Source organism: Leucoraja erinacea, chromosome 3, assembly GCF_028641065.1.
Source record: "Leucoraja erinacea ecotype New England chromosome 3, Leri_hhj_1, whole genome shotgun sequence".
In the NCBI taxonomy this organism is placed as follows: domain Eukaryota; kingdom Metazoa; phylum Chordata; class Chondrichthyes; order Rajiformes; family Rajidae; genus Leucoraja; species Leucoraja erinaceus.
In genome coordinates, this window is record NC_073379.1 from 86,191,547 (window position 1) to 86,211,655 (window position 20,109).

General features: G+C 45.2%; 1 protein-coding gene across 1 annotated transcript in view; it reads right to left on the bottom strand.

Annotated features, from left to right (window-relative positions):
* The window catches only part of srfbp1 (serum response factor binding protein 1), a 233,218-nt gene that overhangs the window by 76,283 nt on the left and 136,826 nt on the right, over nt 1-20,109 (bottom strand). The gene's annotated exons all lie outside the window — the stretch shown is intronic.

The window sequence follows — 20,109 nt, forward strand, 5'->3', positions numbered from 1 at the left end:
CCAACATCGAGGGGTTAGCGGCCTTTGCTGGAGACTGACTTCGAGAGCTCCACCGCGGGTGCCTCCGTACTTAACATCATGGAGCCCGCAATCCCTGTCGGGGATCGACTTTGGGGCTTCAACCGTGGGAGCCTGCGGACTTTAACATCATGGAACTCGTGGTTTCTGGTTAGAGACTGACTTCGGGAACTCCAACAACAGGAACTTCGACCGCCCCGACGCGGGAGCTTCGACTGCTGGCTGCGGGAGCTTCGATTGCCCCGAATGCGGATGGTTCGACTGCACCGACCGCGGGAGAATGAAAGAGTAAGGAGATTGGACTTTATTGGCTTCCATCACAGTGAGGAATGTGGAATCAGCTGTGGTGGATGTCCATGTTAACTTTTATGTAGTTGTGTGTCTTGTCGCTTTTTTTAGTATGGCTGTATGGTAATTTGAATTTCATTTTACCTTAATTGGTACGTTACAATAAACTGACCTTGAAACCTTGATGGCATTGGATTATGCTTTGCTTGTCCCAAAATTAAAAACTATCCATCTTACTCAGATTTTGCTGACAAACAAATTAATGCTTCCGTCCCAAAACATGACATCTACTAAATTCAAGTAATTGATATTCAAGGAACTGACCTGGAAGATAAAAACCCTCCAAAGAAACTGTAGTCCGATGGAAATGTTGAAATGGAGTCAGAGTCATACAGCATGGAAACAGGCTCATTGTCCCAAGTTGTCCATGCCGATCAAGTTCAAGTTCACATTTATTGCCACATGCACCAATTAATGTACCATGGAATTTGACTTACCATTCAGCCATACAATCAAAAAGAGCACAATACACAATAGAATAGAACATGAACATCCACCACAGTGGAATCAACATTATTCACTGTGGTGGAAGGCAATAACGTTCAGTCAGTTTCCTCCTTTATTCATCCGTGGTCGGGCCCACGAACCCTCATAGTCGCCGCTACGGACGGCCGGATGTACAGGCCCTCTTGTCGGGATGATCGAATCTCTGACATCGGGACAGTCGAACACACTCCGCGGCTTGGAGTGCCACTTTCCTACCAGAGAATGGGGCTTCAGGATGTTATAGGCCGCAGGCCGGCGGTCGAAGCTCTTCTCTGGCGACCCCCGGCAAGGGATCCCAGACTCCGGATGGTAAGTGCACGCCACGCCCGTGGGTAGAAGCTGCGCAGACCACAGCCCCATGATGTCAAAGTCACCAGGTCAGCGAACAGAGCACTCCTTTCTGGCGACCCCCGATAAGGATTCGCCCCCGCACCGCGATGAAAAAGTCTATGCTGTGCCCGCTGCCATAGCTCTGGGCACGACACCGGGAAAGGCCCCTCCAATCCAAGCTGTTAGGCCGCGAGAGGGGAGGCGGAGAAGCAACATGGAAAAAGTCACCTCTCCATGAGGAAGTGACCGAAAAACGGTTTCCCCCATAACCCCCCCCCACCACCCCCCATATAAGGCACACCAAAACAAACAAACGGACACACTAAAAAAAACAAAAAAAGTTGAAATGACGAACACACTGCTGGCAGGGCAGCCGACTCACAGCGTCCCCAACCGACCAATACATAATACATCCGATAAACAATACATCCCATATCCCTCTAAACGTTTTGTTTCCACTTATCTATCCATATGTTTTATAAATAATGTTATTTTACCTGATTAATTTACCTCCTATGGTATCTCATTCCATATATCCACCACTCTCTGTGTGAAATTGTTGCCCCTCAGGTTCCTATAAAACCTTCACCTCACATCGTAAATCCATGTCCTCTACTTCTTGAGGCCCCCACTCTGGGTAAAATACTGTGTATTCATCCTATCTATTTCCCTCATGTTGTTATGCACCCCTATAAGATCACCCCTCAGCTTCCTGCACTCCAAGGAATAAAGGCTTAGCCTGCCCTACCTCTCCTTAGAGAGTCCTCACAACATCTCGAAAATTGTCTATGCACTTTTTCCAGCTGAACAACATCCTTTCTACAGCAGGGGGACCAAAGCTGAACACCATACTCCGAATGTGGCCTCACCAACATGTTGCACCAGCGAAAGGGAAACCACATTTTGTAAGCAACCATGAAAATCTACTGCAATAAATTCCATTCTAAAAAGGTCTATGGAGGTTAAACAGAAACACAGGAGCACATTCTGTAGAAACAAAAATGGCACATTAACATCATTACTATGATGAGCAGCTGCAGCAAAAGTTAAAAGAAAGAGTTAACCACAAGATGCTTTATGGCCTAAAATGACCCATTCCTGTATATAATTAAATTGTTCCTGCGGTTATCAAAACCAAGGGGTGTGTAAAAGAACTATAAATGTTTTTGCATTATCATCTTTGATAAATTTGTTATTTTACATCAAGTTAATCTCATAAATATTAAACAAAGATAGGTCTTGATTTAGGGTGAAAGCAGTATTTTTGATGTGTATGAAACATACAATTCACTTAAACATGCAAGCTTAATTTTTTTAAAGTTTCCATTTTTTAGGGATATTTTTGATGGATTAGTACAGTGCATCTCTCTGGATCATTGTACTCCTGAAAAACATCTCAGACTTCAAGATTTAAGAGTTAAAGATGATGCAATTAGGATCCAAAAGTTAACATCATGTAGAAAGGAACTGCATATGCTGGTTTAAACTGAAGGTAGACTCAAGAAGCTGGAGTAACTCAGCGGGACAGGCAGCATCTCTGGAGAGAAGGGACAGGTGATGTTTTGGGTCGAGACTCTTCTTCAGACTAGTTACTTTTTTTGTGTATCTTTCATTCATTGTTCTTTATCTTCATACATCATCATCTATATTTCTAGTTTCCCTTTTCCCTGACTAGTCTGAAGAAGGGTCTCGACCTGAAACCTCACCCATCCCTTCTCTCCAGAGATGCTGCCTGTCCCGCTGAGTTACTCCAGCTTTTTGTGTCTATCTTCAGTTAACTGGCGTAACTTGTCAAGATTTATAGCCAATGTAAAGATTTAAATAGGATTATTTTATGATGATTATTAAGAGACATTTCTCAAGCGAGTTTGTTCAATGATTCACAAGGGACCTTTACTATTGCAATCAATTACAGATCTCACTTTACATTTTTGAAAGGTTTATGTTAAGAGAACCCTAATATGAAAGAGAATTCTAATCTAAAGAAGAAACAGATGGCAACTGTCAACAACGTGTTGCGCATTTACGGCAGTGGATGGGGTATGACTCTCATAATGATAACCTGGGTAGCCAGAATTTCACTGTAGAATTATCGTCATTGTAAATTTAGGGGTGTTTACCATTACTAAAAAAGGATGAAACATTTCTAAATTTAGTATCCAAATTTCCTCTAAAATGAAATTTTGTTGAAGAGGTGGTTGAAAACCCCCCCAATCCTAGCCATCCAATCATTAACATCCTGTGTTTAACACCTGTAAAATGGTGATATCCAGTTATAACCATCAAATATTTCAATTTATCACACTGGTAATTTCTTCGTAATTGATGATATTTGAAAGAAATTATCACAAGGTGATGATGCCACTGGGCAGATTATGAAAGTGAATATTTGATTTAGTGCTGAATATTTAATCGAGTCATTACAGGCATTTATCATCTATTTTACTTCGGAGTCACGTGAGTGACTACGTGAAGAACCCACCCAGCGCGCAGGCGCGGCATTACGTCAGCAGTGCAACAGCGGCAGCAGCTGGAGCCAGGCTCTCCAGCTGCAGCATAAAGACGAGACCTCAGGTAAGTGCCTTTTTTGTTACAGAGTCGCGCTAGAGAGAATAATGGCCTCTCGCAAGCGACCAGCCAGGAGGACTGCCTGCCCTACTCCACCCGAGGACGGGTCCATAGCGGGACGGCAGCCTCTCGCAGCGGAGGAGCTTTTTCAACGCTCCCGCTCACCCGACACCGAGCCGCCCCCAGTGCTGCAGATTTCAACGCCCCGCACAGGGAGGAAGGCGACACATAAAACCGACCGGCCGGTGTCCTCCGATGAATCGGAGGAACGGGAACACTCTCCCCCACCGAAAAGGGGAGACGCTCGGATAAGCTGCATGAGGCAGCTCCTCGAGCGTATGATAAATGAGGAGATGCGGCATCTCCCAGGAGGACGGGCTTTGGCCTCCTCCTCTCCACACCCTTCTGTACCCTCTATGTTCGAGGGCAGTAAGGGAGGCCAGGACTGGGCTGGCCTATCCCAAGGGCAGGCGGAGGATATCGTCAGCATGCCGGGCGTGCCGGAAGAAGAGCTACTGGGTGTAGTGGGCCGATATGCGGCACCACCAACAACTGGGATGGTGTTGCCACCCAGAAATGCGGCAACTATAAACAGGCTGTCCAACAACCCGCTGCAGGACAAGGCTGTCCAGCAGGCCCTTGACAACTACATCGCGCCAGAAAATTGCGAGGCGCTGAGGGTCAAGACGGTCAATGGGCAGATCTGGAACCAGCTGGGGCAGCAAATAAGGGCTCAGGAGGTCAAAATGCAGCGAGTCCTGAAGCTCCACTCAGCAGCCGTCACCGCCTTTGCTCGGTCCGTTGGGGATGAAGACCTGACCATACCCCAGCAGGATGCCCTCGCACTGATGTGCAGCACCACATATGAGCTAAACAACCTACGGCGGGACAACATCAGGCCTGCCCTCAACCCAACATATGCCGGCCTCTGTAAAGCTCCAGCGCCCGAACGACAGGCGCTGCTGCTTTGGTGCGGATCTGGCCAAAAGGCTCAAGGAGTTGGAAGAGGCGGCAAAACAGTAGGCCTCATGAGGGCAGGGCCAGGACCGAGCAGGGTGAAGACACCCAGTTGGCCGCACGCCTCGGCAGCCACCAGCAGATACCGAGCTGGTGAAAGCCTGGTGACCGCCTCCCACTACCCCCAGTGCTCTTTTTTAGAGCGGGGCCCAGGGCGGAGCCGTGGGAAGATGCGCCGCCCCACCGCAGCACCAACACGGACAACCTTGGGCCAGACCCACCGGAAACGACCCCACAAGTGAACATGGAGGTAGGTGGGTCTGGTTCCTGTCAACATACACAGACAAAGGGTGTAGTATTAACAGGGGGACGTTTGAGGTTCTTCAAGCATGTTTGGTGCTCCCTTACTAACAATCAGTTTATACTCAACAGTATTAGTGGATACAAAATTGAGTTCAAACCAGGCGTAGAACCGCCAGTTCAGCACATGCCCCAAAGGGTGTTCCTTCCCTCGGCAGTTGAGAAGGTAGAAGGACAAGCTGAACTTGATCGGCTCGTGGCTAAAGGCATCATAGAAATGACCACACACGAGCCGCAAGAATTTGTATCAAATATTTTTCTCAAAACCAAAAAAGATGGTGGATGTCGCATTATTATTGATCTGACATCACTCAATCAGTCTGTTGAGTATCAGCATTTCAAAATGGAGACATTTGTCACTGCCAGACAACTGATCTCCAAGGGATACTACATGGCAAGCATAGATATCAAAGATGCTTACTATTTGGTACCCATTCATAAAGATTACTTTAAATATCTGAAATTTATCTGGAGGGGCCAGCTAAACCCATCAAGTGAACCAACCTCCCTTCTATTGACTCCATCTACACTTCATGCTGCATCAACAAGGCCACGAGCATAATCAAGACCAGTCTCACCCCAGTCACCCCCTCTCATATCAGACGAGAGGTACAGAAGTGTGAAAAACGTATACCTCCAGATTCAGAGACAGTTTCCTCACAGCTGTTATCAGGCAACTGAACCGTCCTTTCACCAGATAGAGTCCAGTCCTGAAAGTAAAGGGTACAACTAAATGTTTTACTCTTTATCTGTACACTGTGGATGGCTTGATTGTAATCAGGTATAGTGTTTTCTTCAACTATATAGCACGCAACAAAAGCTTTTCCATGTACTTCACTACACTTGACTAAACTTGAATAAACTAAACTGCAGAATCCTAGAAATTATATTCCTAGGCTGTACTATTGTGAATGCTTAACCAGAACACTGGAGAGCGGCCAACACAATACCCATTTTTAAAATGGAATTCAGAAATAACCGGATAATTACAGGACGGTTAGCGTGGAAGGGAATTTATAGTCTTTAATTAAGTATGAAATTACCACATGTCCAGTAAAAAGAAAACAGTTAGCAGACTGCACGGATATCAAATGGATGATCAAGTAAAAAACATGGACATGGTAACACAGTGCTGACAAGAGAAACACATTAAAGGCATTGACATAAAATTTACATAAGCCATTGTACAATGAGATTAATAGCAAAAATTATGAAATCTTATGGAAAAAAAAGGGGAAAACTGGAGTGGTTATGAAGTGCTTTTCAGAGCTGTTGGGAATGGACCACTCTGGCTCTCTGTATTTTAATGATTTTGAGCCATGTTGCAGATGACTGAAATTTAGACATAATATCCACTGAATAAATTATTTACAAGATAAAAGAAAGCTATGAAATAAAACTATGAAATAAAAAAGGAAATAAAGGGAATAAAGCAGTTGAAATACAGCAACAGGCCAAACATGCAAGGTGACAAACTTTGATTGAAAAGTAGAAATTATATTTGAAGGGAGGCAGATTCAGAAAATCAACAGATTTGGAGGTCCTTGCTCAAAGGACATCTTAGGTTGATATGGTTGTAAAAAGGTTGAATGTTTATATGTTTTAACACAAGCAATGTAGAAAATAACAATCAAGAGACAATGATGCTCTTCTATAAACTTAAAAAGATCATACTGTGGACAACAAAGGCCCTTGCTCACTTGCTCACTAGCTCCCTACTCCCAGCCTGCACACTGTATAACCTTTCAGCCCCTGGGGTCCAACTGAGCAGAGATCTCAGTGTATGTGCTGTCCCATGAAGCAGAGCACATGCAAGCATGACCAACCCAGCACCAAATGACCACTATGGCCTGTAAATCAGAGGCCTTCAGTAACATTAGAAAAATATTTAATTACAAAATATGTTTTTTTTATAATGAAAACACAAACATAAAACATGAATTAGTTAAAACATGCAACTAATACAAATTAAAAATATTAATTAAAATAAAAAACCCAAACTACTAATCTTCTATTAGCCCTTCCATCTAGATTGGTGATTGGCAACCCCATTCAAGTAAATCAAAATACAAGAACTAGGTATGGGCTATATCTTCTCCTTGGCACCGCAGAACTGATTTCTACATCAATCTTGCTGACATGTTTATTTGTGGTGGGATATAAGGTGTGCTAACACCACTACACCAGGCGCAGAAGCCAGATTAAGCTGACTCTCACCATGATGTTGGCCGGCAGTTCTCTCTAGAACCAACCATCAGTTGAACAGGGATTCAATGTAGTCTATCAAGACTTTACTGAGAGTATACCTGCAGTAGTGGATTGAGGGGTAGGGCCAAGTCCGAATGTGCACTGCAGTCTTAGTTCCATTTCAGTTGTGCATTGATTTTGAGATGTGCAGAATACAAAAACAGGGATGTAATGCTGATGCTCTATAAGGTGCTGATCAGGCAGCATTTGATGTATTGTGAGCCATGTTGGGCCCCATATCTGAGGATGTGTTGGCGCTGGAGTGGGTCCAGAGGAGGTTTACGAAAATAATCCTAGGAATGAGTAGGTTAAGATATGATGAGCATTTGACGCCACTGGGCCTTTACACGCTAGGGTTTAGAAGGATGAGGAGGGACCTCATTGAAACCTACTGAATAGTGAAAGGCTTGGATAGATTGGATGTGGAGAGGATGTTTCCACCAGTGGGAGAGCCTAGGACCAGAGGCCATAGCCTCAGCCTCAGTTCCTTTAGGAAGGAGATGAGGAGGAATTTCTTTAGTCGGAGAGTAGTGAATCTGTGGAATTCATTGCCACAGAAGGCTGTGGAGGCCATAGATATTTTTAAGGCAGATGTAGATAGATTCTTGATTAATATGGGTATCGGGGATTATGAGGAGAGGGCAGGAGAATGAAGGTGATTTTAACTAGTTAATATGAGTGTAAATGAAGTTGTTGTCATCTGGTAATATCAGAAACATTGAAAAAGAGGTGCAGGATAAGGCCATCGGCACTTCGAGCCAGCACCACCATTCAATATGATCATGGCTGATCATCTAAAATCAGTACCCTGTTCCTGCATTTTCCCCAAATCCCTTGATTCCTTTAACTCTAAGAGCTAAATCTAACTCTCTCTTGAGAAACATCCAGTGAATTGGTCTCCATTGCCTTCTGTGGCAGAGAATTCTACAGATTCACAACTCTCTGGGTGAAGACGTTTTTCCTAATTTCAGTCCTAAATGGCCTACTCCTTATTCTTAAACTGTGACCCCTGGTTCTGGACTCCCCGACATTGGGACCATTTTTCCTGCATCTAGCCTGTCCAATCCTTTAAGATTTTTTATGTTTCTAAGAAGTCAGATGAAGATGACTTATCCGTCTCATATCTCCGTTCACACTGCGGCCCAACATCGAGGGGTTAGCGGCCTTTGCTGGAGACTGACTTCGAGAGCTCCACCGCGGGTGCCTCCGTACTTAACATCATGGAGCCCGCAATCCCTGTCGGGGATCGACTTTGGGGCTTCAACCGTGGGAGCCTGCGGACTTTAACATCATGGAACTCGTGGTTTCTGGTTAGAGACTGACTTCGGGAACTCCAACAACAGGAACTTCGACCGCCCCGACGCGGGAGCTTCGACTGCTGGCTGCGGGAGCTTCGATTGCCCCGAATGCGGATGGTTCGACTGCACCGACCGCGGGAGAATGAAAGAGTAAGGAGATTGGACTTTATTGGCTTCCATCACAGTGAGGAATGTGGAATCAGCTGTGGTGGATGTCCATGTTAACTTTTATGTAGTTGTGTGTCTTGTCGCTTTTTTTAGTATGGCTGTATGGTAATTTGAATTTCATTTTACCTTAATTGGTACGTTACAATAAACTGACCTTGAAACCTTGATGGCATTGGATTATGCTTTGCTTGTCCCAAAATTAAAAACTATCCATCTTACTCAGATTTTGCTGACAAACAAATTAATGCTTCCGTCCCAAAACATGACATCTACTAAATTCAAGTAATTGATATTCAAGGAACTGACCTGGAAGATAAAAACCCTCCAAAGAAACTGTAGTCCGATGGAAATGTTGAAATGGAGTCAGAGTCATACAGCATGGAAACAGGCTCATTGTCCCAAGTTGTCCATGCCGATCAAGTTCAAGTTCACATTTATTGCCACATGCACCAATTAATGTACCATGGAATTTGACTTACCATTCAGCCATACAATCAAAAAGAGCACAATACACAATAGAATAGAACATGAACATCCACCACAGTGGAATCAACATTATTCACTGTGGTGGAAGGCAATAACGTTCAGTCAGTTTCCTCCTTTATTCATCCGTGGTCGGGCCCACGAACCCTCATAGTCGCCGCTACGGACGGCCGGATGTACAGGCCCTCTTGTCGGGATGATCGAATCTCTGACATCGGGACAGTCGAACACACTCCGCGGCTTGGAGTGCCACTTTCCTACCAGAGAATGGGGCTTCAGGATGTTATAGGCCGCAGGCCGGCGGTCGAAGCTCTTCTCTGGCGACCCCCGGCAAGGGATCCCAGACTCCGGATGGTAAGTGCACGCCACGCCCGTGGGTAGAAGCTGCGCAGACCACAGCCCCATGATGTCAAAGTCACCAGGTCAGCGAACAGAGCACTCCTTTCTGGCGACCCCCGATAAGGATTCGCCCCCGCACCGCGATGAAAAAGTCTATGCTGTGCCCGCTGCCATAGCTCTGGGCACGACACCGGGAAAGGCCCCTCCAATCCAAGCTGTTAGGCCGCGAGAGGGGAGGCGGAGAAGCAACATGGAAAAAGTCACCTCTCCATGAGGAAGTGACCGAAAAACGGTTCCCCCCATAACCCCCCCCCACCACCCCCCATATAAGGCACACCAAAACAAACAAACGGACACACTAAAAAAAACAAAAAAAGTTGAAATGACGAACACACTGCTGGCAGGGCAGCCGACTCACAGCGTCCCCAACCGACCAATACATAATACATCCGATAAACAATACATCCCATATCCCTCTAAACGTTTTGTTTCCACTTATCTATCCATATGTTTTATAAATAATGTTATTTTACCTGATTAATTTACCTCCTATGGTATCTCATTCCATATATCCACCACTCTCTGTGTGAAATTGTTGCCCCTCAGGTTCCTATAAAACCTTCACCTCACATCGTAAATCCATGTCCTCTACTTCTTGAGGCCCCCACTCTGGGTAAAATACTGTGTATTCATCCTATCTATTTCCCTCATGTTGTTATGCACCCCTATAAGATCACCCCTCAGCTTCCTGCACTCCAAGGAATAAAGGCTTAGCCTGCCCTACCTCTCCTTAGAGAGTCCTCACAACATCTCGAAAATTGTCTATGCACTTTTTCCAGCTGAACAACATCCTTTCTACAGCAGGGGGACCAAAGCTGAACACCATACTCCGAATGTGGCCTCACCAACATGTTGCACCAGCGAAAGGGAAACCACATTTTGTAAGCAACCATGAAAATCTACTGCAATAAATTCCATTCTAAAAAAGTCTATGGAGGTTAAACAGAAACACAGGAGCACATTCTGTAGAAACAAAAATGGCACATTAACATCATTACTATGATGAGCAGCTGCAGCAAAAGTTAAAAGAAAGAGTTAACCACAAGATGCTTTATGGCCTAAAATGACCCATTCCTGTATATAATTAAATTGTTCCTGCGGTTATCAAAACCAAGGGGTGTGTAAAAGAACTATAAATGTTTTTGCATTATCATCTTTGATAAATTTGTTATTTTACATCAAGTTAATCTCATAAATATTAAACAAAGATAGGTCTTGATTTAGGGTGAAAGCAGTATTTTTGATGTGTATGAAACATACAATTCACTTAAACATGCAAGCTTAATTTTTTTAAAGTTTCCATTTTTTAGGGATATTTTTGATGGATTAGTACAGTGCATCTCTCTGGATCATTGTACTCCTGAAAAACATCTCAGACTTCAAGATTTAAGAGTTAAAGATGATGCAATTAGGATCCAAAAGTTAACATCATGTAGAAAGGAACTGCATATGCTGGTTTAAACTGAAGGTAGACTCAAGAAGCTGGAGTAACTCAGCGGGACAGGCAGCATCTCTGGAGAGAAGGGACAGGTGATGTTTTGGGTCGAGACTCTTCTTCAGACTAGTTACTTTTTTTGTGTATCTTTCATTCATTGTTCTTTATCTTCATACATCATCATCTATATTTCTAGTTTCCCTTTTCCCTGACTAGTCTGAAGAAGGGTCTCGACCTGAAACCTCACCCATCCCTTCTCTCCAGAGATGCTGCCTGTCCCGCTGAGTTACTCCAGCTTTTTGTGTCTATCTTCAGTTAACTGGCGTAACTTGTCAAGATTTATAGCCAATGTAAAGATTTAAATAGGATTATTTTATGATGATTATTAAGAGACATTTCTCAAGCGAGTTTGTTCAATGATTCACAAGGGACCTTTACTATTGCAATCAATTACAGATCTCACTTTACATTTTTGAAAGGTTTATGTTAAGAGAACCCTAATATGAAAGAGAATTCTAATCTAAAGAAGAAACAGATGGCAACTGTCAACAACGTGTTGCGCATTTACGGCAGTGGATGGGGTATGACTCCCATAATGATAACCTGGGTAGCCAGAATTCCACTGTAGATTTATGGCCATTGTAATTTTAGGGGTGTTTACCATTACTAAAAAAGGATGAAACATTTCTAAATTTAGTATCCAAACTTCCTCTAAAATGAAATTTTGTTGAAGAGGTGGTTGAAAATCCCTCAATCCTAGCCATCCAATCATTAACATCCTGTGTTTAACATCTGTAAAATGGTGATAACCAGTTATAACCATCAAATATTTCAATTTATCACACTGGTAATTTCTTCGTAATTAATGATATTTGAAAGAAATTATCACAAGGTGATGATGCCACTGGGCAGATTATGAAAGTGAATATTTGATTTAGTGCTGAATATTTAATCGAGCCATTACAGGCATTTATCATCTATTTCTCGACGTGTGGAACTGGTTTCTATCACCTCTTATTTTCCTAAAAATGCCCATTGAGAAGTTACCTCTACACATTTGTAATTGATAACTAATGTTTGATATTAAACTAGCTGATACTGTCCATGAAAAGGCAAGAAATGATTTCCGTTCATAATTTTGAACTCAGATATGAATTAATTTTAAGGTCTATGTTCACTTTGTGAAAGGAAATCAGTGCAGAAGTGGCTGAAGATGTGAACATTAGGAATAATCACATTAATAAATAGAAGAGTTGGCTGTCCAATTTGGAGAAAAGATTTAAAAAGTGAATTTCACTTTGACTGAGATAACGTGTCATGAGCTTAGTATGGAATGGAGAGTAAAGTCATTGCTTGCCAAAGTGACCGACTGAATTTCAACCTATCCATAAATGTTAGGAGAATTGTTTTTTTCTTTTCTATCAGTCACATTATAATTAAACATAATAAAATAATAAACCGAATAAAACTGCAAAGCTAGAAGTCTGAATAAAATATTAAATGCTTGAAAAACCCACAAAGAAGAGTAAAACCCCTGTCTCTCGGTGCGAGTCCACCCACGAGTGATCCCGAGTTAAAAACAAATCAAACTCGTGGTAATCACATAGAATTAACGTAGAGGGAATGTCGGAACTCGTGGACATAACTTAGCAACTCGTAACGCTAACGGCAGGTACTCGGGAAACTTGTTGAAAGATTTCCCCGAGTCAAATTTACTTCTGAAGGAAAAACTTGAAATTTTAAACTCATTGTAATACCGTAGTAGCCGTGAGTTTACCGTAGTGACTCGTGAGTAACTCGTGGGTTTGGCCTGAGTGCCAGAAGTGAAATGTTAAAGATTAGTCATCTCTGGAGAACTTGGATAGGTGACGTTTCGGGTCGGGACCCTTCTTCAAACTTTAGACCCTTCTTTCACCCGAAACGTCACCTGTCCATGTTCTCCACAGACACTGCCTGACACGTTGAGTTACTCCAGCACTTTGTTTTTTTCCATAAACCAGCTTCTGTAGTTCCTTGTGTTCTAAAATGTAATGCTTTATAAATCTCCCGAGATGCTGCCTGTCCCGCAGAGTTAATGTAGCACTTTGCGTCTACCTCCCTGGATTCCTCGTGTTCCACGCAATGTGATATCTACCGTGCATACATTGCTAACTGTTATTTTGACAGCAGCAACACTTAGTACACTCAGTGTTGCTGAGGCCTAGTTTATGTAGAGCCAAAAACTGCAGATGCTGGAATCATGATCATAAAACACACACAAAGTGTTGGAGGAACTCACACAGCGCTGGAGTAACTCAGCAGGGCAGGTAGCATCCGCGGAAATAATGGACAGACGTTGATTCGGCTCGAAAAGAAGGGGCCCGATCCAAAACGTTGCCTATCCATTCCCTCCACAGATGCTGCCTGACCCACTGGCTTACTTTGACACTTCGTTAGTTGATAAGTCATAGGAGCAGAATTAGGCAATTCGGCCCATCGAGCTGCTTCAACACTTTGTGTTTCGCTCAACATGCCAGCACCTGTGGTCCTCCATGTCTCCATTCGACAGCTCGAAGAACTCAGCAGGTCATGGAGACTGAAGAAGGACCCTGACCCGAAACATCGCCTGCCCGTTTCCTTCCACCGATTTCATGTAGTCACTTTTCGATAAAACCCCACCGCCCCAGTTATTCCAAGTCCATTTAATTCCGCGTGTCTCACACCACATGGTCCACAGCAGCCTAACCCTCAAGATAGAGGACCATGAGGTGAGGCCATGAGGGAAAATAACCTGCCCCTCAGCATTGACTACCCGGTGTAACTTTCCACAGATGAAACATTCTTGACCTGCTAAGTATTTCAAACATTTTATTTTATTTCAGATTATAAACTAAGCTGTGCATTTGGAATTAGGTACCATTATCAGAATAAGTAATAAATGCACAGAATTGAAAATCATAGCATTTGAATAAATTTGTGATAACTGCTGAGAGGCAGCATGGATTGTGAAGGCTGGAACATACAAAAATAATCTTGTTTAAACGTTGAAGTGGTCATTACATGATGACATAATTGATTGTGGAATAATTTCAGTAAATTACTTTATTACAGTTATCTACAATGTGTGGAACAATTTCAGTAAATCACTTCAATGTTTAAACAAGATTGTTTGGCGAGTCGAGGCTTTAGGGTGTACAAAAAGTCCGTTATTTTAGAACACATACAATGAGTCACCCGAGTCAAATAAGACAGCCAAAAATAATGTTGCTTCCACAAGTGTGGACGCTAGACTGACAGTTATTGACAGTTAAATCAAAAACGGATTGCCAATAGAACACCCGCACTCATGAGAATCCGAGCGGAGGCGAGGCGGGCGTAACAAGAGGGACAGGCCGAACAGGACCAGAACACGACCACAACTGGGCGGAAGGAACGAGTACAACCGGTTTGGGGGAAACAGGCACAATCGTCCGGCGGACGACCTCTACGCCGGGGCTGCGCGTCCACGTCCACATGGGCCGGCTTGACCCGGGCGACATAGACGATGTCCTCACGGCCCCCCACATCCAACGTAAACGTAGCGAGGCCAGCACGCAACACCCGGAACAGCCCCTTGTAAACTCGCTGGAGCGGAGATCGGTGGGCATCCCTGCGAACAAAAACGAACAAGCAGTTTTTAAGATACGGTGGCACATGGACTGGGGTTGTTCCATGCGGCGAGGAGCCAGGCTGCCCACTCGCTGACGGAGACTCACCAACACCGCCAGAGCTCTCGGTCCAATGCACTATAGTCGGTTGTAATATCTTCCGGAACCTCAAACCAAGCAATCCAATTGGCCGCGAGTGCCCGGTGTCTGACAGCGGGATAGCCTCGGGCCACCTCGTGAATCGATCCACCACCATGAGTAGATGCGTGGCGCCGTGAGACGGTGGCAACGGGCCACTAAATCCACGTGAATGTGATGGAAGTGACCTGAGGGAACCACAAAGTTTTGCACCGGGGCTCGCACATGGCAGGGGACGCAGGCCCTAGTCCATGCCGCGACCAGTTTGCGGAGGCCAAACGAATTTGTCCGCCACCGCGCGGAAGTCTCCCGGATTGAACGGTGGGCCACGCCTTGGATGGCGTCGAAAATCTGGCGGCGTCAGGAGATGGGATCCACGGGCCGAGGTCACCCGGTGGAGACGTCGCACAGCACCAATGCTCCCGTGGGACCGAATGGAACGTCGGCCAACCCCATCCCAGAAACGGCTGTCTGTAGTCCGCCATCCCGTCGGCCGCGCGCTGTGCTGCAACCAACTCCACGTAATCCACACCGTGGTCCACAGCCGCTACCGCTGGGAGGGCCGGGCGGCACAGGGCATCGGCGACTGCGTTGGACTTCCCAGCCACGTGCCGAACGTTCGTTGTAAATTCCGAGACGAATGCCAGGTGTCATTGCAGCCGGGCGGACCATGGGTCAGACACCTTACCCAAGGTAAATGTCAAGGGCTTGTGGTCGGTAAAGGCGGTGAAGGGCCTGCCCTCCAGGAAGTAGCGAAAGTGCCGGATGGCCAGGAAGAGGGCGAGGAGCTCTCGGTCAAATGCACTACAGTTGCGCTTTGGGGGGGCCTCAGTTGACGGCTGAAAAAGGCCAGCGGCTGCCAGCGTCCGTCAATGAGCTGTTCCAAGACCCTGTCTATGGCCGTATCAGAGGCATCCACATTGAGAGCCTTCGGGGCAGTGGCCGGCGGGTGCACCAGCCTGGTGGCTCCAGCTAGCGCTGCATTCGCATGCTCGAACGCGGCCTCCGCCTCAGTGGACCACACAAGTTCCCGTGGCTTACCGGCAAGGCACTGGCAAAGGGGCCGCATGATTCTGGCCGCCGCTGGCACGAAACGCCTTTCACAGTTAGCGGCCTGAGGAACTGCCGGATGGCCTCCACCTGAGACGGCAATGGGGTGGCGCCCTGCGAGGTGACGTTATGGCCCAGGAACGAAATTGTGCGCAGTCCAAACTGGCACTTGGCGGGATTGACGATAAGTCCATGGCCGCAGAGCCGCTGGAATAGCGTCCGCAGGTGTATGAGGTGCTCCAGTTGGGAGCACTCGCGACCAGGATGTCATCGAGGTAAATGTAGACAAAGTTCAATCCCCGACCGATCATGTCCATTAGGCGCTGGAACGCTTGTGCAGTGTGCTTCAAACCGAAGAGCATGCGGAGTCACTCAAACAGCCCGAACGGGGTGATGGTGGCAGCTTTGGGCACGTCTTGTATTGTATTCAAATTTATTGTCATTGTCTCACTTTGAGACAACAAAATGAATTTCCCTTACAGGCAGTATCATAAAAAAAAAAAAAAAAACGCACATAAATAAATAAATAATAAATAAATGATAAACATATTAAAAATAAAATTGAAATTGAATTAAAAAAAAGCACAAACACAGAAAGTCCACGACACAACATAACATAAATGGCACCAAGGTGAGGATGGCACCATAGTCCAGCCAGCCTCCCCTCCGTGTTCATCCGTGGTCGGGGCCTTCCGAGCACCCGCAGTCGCCGCCCCGGGTGGCCCGATGTTCAGGCCGTCACGCAGGGCTGGTGGAACACCGACGCCAAACCCCGACGGTGAGCACCCTCCTCCTCAGCGGCCCGGACCTCCCGATCAGCCGCCTGCCGCTGCCGGAGTCTGCAGCTCCTGAGTCCACAGGCCGAGCCGGGCAGAGTCACAGGACCCCGCGCTGTCCATCAGCGCCGCCCGCGTTGGGAGCTCCGCAAACCGCAGCTCCAGGATGTCGGTGCAGCAGGTCCAGCACTCCGGGCTCCAGACGGCGATCCCCGGTAAGGCATCACCAGCCCCGCGATGTTCCAGCGCTGTCCCGCCGCTGCTGGAGCTCCGGTCGATCCCGGCAGGAAAGGCCGCGCCAATCCAGGTAGGTAGGCCGCTGTGGGGGGAGGGGGGGGGGGGCGAGGACGCGACTCGAATAACAGTCTTCCGGGCGCACAGGGATCTGGTGATTACCACGGACCAGGTGGTTGGCGGTTGGCGGGTGGGCGCGGTCCCCCGACCATCCTGCCACTTCATGAACCACAATTCGTTGGCCCGCGCGACGAGCAGCATGGGGTCGACGAAGTCGGATTCGACGAGCAGCAAGCGGATATCGTCCGGCATCCATTCGAGGAATGTCTGCTTGAAGAGCAGGGCATGGTCGATGGCCATCCATCAAGGCGAGCATCTCGCTCATCAAGGTGAACGGTTTGCGGTCGCCGAGGCCATCCATGTGGAGGAGACGGGTAGCACGCTCCGGCCGGCTGAGCCCGAAGGAGCGGAGCAGTAGAGCCTTGAGGTCGTCGTACTTGCCAAGCGCTGGTGGGTCCTGTAAGTATGGCAGCAACCACGATGCCGTCTCTTAGTTGAGCGCTCTGACATGTCGTCGACCACGACATTGCGGAGGTGAAACTAGGCCTCTATGTGGGCAAACATCCTTTCACATCCACTCTATCTAGACCTTTCATTACCTGGTAGGTTTCAATGAGATCTCCTCTCATCCTTCTAAACTTCAGTTCTAAACTGGCCCAGAACCTTCAAACGCTCCTCATATATCAACCCAATCACCCCCAGGATCATTCTTGAAAACCACCTCTGGGCCCTCTCCAAAGCCAACACATCCTCCCTCGGAAATGGGCTCAAAGTTGCACACAATATTCCAAATGTGGCCTCAGCAGTGTCTGTTAAAGCTTCACCATTACATCCTTGCAGTTCAGATATTCTTCCACACAAAGATTACAAATATTATGGATATTTTTAAAAGCAAAATATACTTTTTCTTAAATTAGAAGAGACCAAGTGTAGAATAACTGCACGGTTAAAGTTTGTTTCAAAGCTTCTGATCTTAGCCCAGATTTTGCAGCAGGAAGGAAGGCGATGTAATTGTGGTTTACCCTGGTTGCCCGGTAAAGATAGTAGCTACTTTGGGATTTTCATGTTGTGTGCTTTTATGAAGAAATCTCCTGTTGCTGTCAATGCTTCAGTATACCTTTATATACTCCATTCTTTGCAGCCTTCTCCATTTGAAATGGAAATTACTTGAACATATGTGACTAATCCATTTACAAAACAGTGTCACTGTAGTACACTGAAAATCATTGGCTGGGTCATAAGGTCTGAATGAACTTTACCTACTTCGACAAAAGTATTACTTACTAAACAAATTTGATCCAGAAATATAATTTCGCATAAAAACATTTAAAAAAAATATTAGCCAGTTGGCCCCTTACAACTGCTCTACATTCAAAAAGGTCTTTGACCTCAACATTGTTTACCTGCACTAATCCCATATGACTTGGTTCCTTTAATGTTGATCGCCTACTGAACCTCTGCCTTGAGAACACCCAGTGAACCTCCATAGAACGTTTTGGGTAGAGAATCCTAAGGTTTCACCCACTTTGTATTGTATTGTATTGTATTCAAATTTATTGTCATTGTCTCAATTTGAGACAACAAAATGAATTCTTGGCGAAGCAATTTTTTCCTAACTAATTAAGACCTCGAGGCCAATCTCTTAACTTGAGACTGTGACCTCTGGTTATGGATATGTCAAACTGGGTCATCATTCTACAAAAGTCCTGTCAAGCCATGACAACAGCAACCACATATGCTGGACAAAACCCCATGTGGTTCAGTGTCAGCTTAGTTTGATATTTCCCATGCAGCTTCTTGTGCAGCTTTACAATGTTAAGCATGCTACAGAGGCTTTTATTGCCTTCTAAATATCAAATTCATCACAAATATATTTCAGTGTATTATCTCTATTGAGGAAAATTAGTCAAGAAATGTTCTTAATTCTTAATCAATTCATAATATCACCCCCAATCTTAACAAGTGCAGAGTAGATTACTTTTAAATTACCGTACAAATTACCGTACAACTATTTTCTTCATAACCACTGTTTGAATAATGTTTCAATTTATATAAATGTAATCACAAGGAAAATTACTGGCACATTTTCTATGACGTTGCTGAGATTTAAGCAGAATCTATCTTTCTTCATTAATATGCACAGTTGATCTATGATTGCAATGCTTATTACAAAACAGAAACATCTTTGTTGCCTGTAATGCCTGAAGGTCTTTCCTTCATTGATTTTCTATGTGTTTCCTGTTCATCTTTCATTTAGATCAATGGCAATACCTGTATTTGTGTCTCAATATATCTCATCGTATAACTCTTTAAATCATCTCAGCTTTCAGTTATTTGTTCATTGTTTACCTTTGAGACAGTTGCAAAGAAGGTTGGTGTACCACCTGGAACCCACAGGTAGTGGTGGGGGGTATTGTGCCTGTTGCTCTTGTCATCTTCCCGATAGATTGTGGAGTTTTTTGGAAGTACTGTTGGAATACTGGGAAAGTAACTGCAGAATATTTTGTAAATGGTATACTGTTGTTACTGCACTAGTGATTTACGAAGGAATGTTTGGAGAGATGAATGGTCAATTTAACACTGGCTGTAGATGATATTGGGTTTCTTGAATTGCTGGAGCTGCATTCATCCTAGACTTTCAAGCGTATCACTCACAGCACAATATCCTGCCCCATTCTTGTGGCAACATAATTGAATCAGTTAGTTCAGATAAGTCCTGGTTAAAGGTAACACCCAACATAAAGATAGTGTTGGTGGGGGGCTCAGCAATTCCATTGCATTTCAAGGTAGTTGGGTAGATTCTCTTGTTAGATGTAATCAATGCTCAGCGCCTTTGTGGGATGAATGTATCTTGACAATTTTCAGCCCATGCCGAATACATCTTGTTGCATGCATTTTCAGACTAGTTTGTTTGCTGAGGAGCTGAAAATTGAATTTAACATGATACAATCAGCAAACTTCACTTCATCTTTATGATAGAAGGCCATTGCGGAATCAACTGGATCTCTGGCCGACTTTTGACCTGAAACGAGTTTTTATGAGATCTGGACTAAATATTGAGAATTTCAAGAGCTCTTCTCTCTCACCTGCATACCGCCGTGCTACTGTTTGGTGGTCCTGTCCTGTCC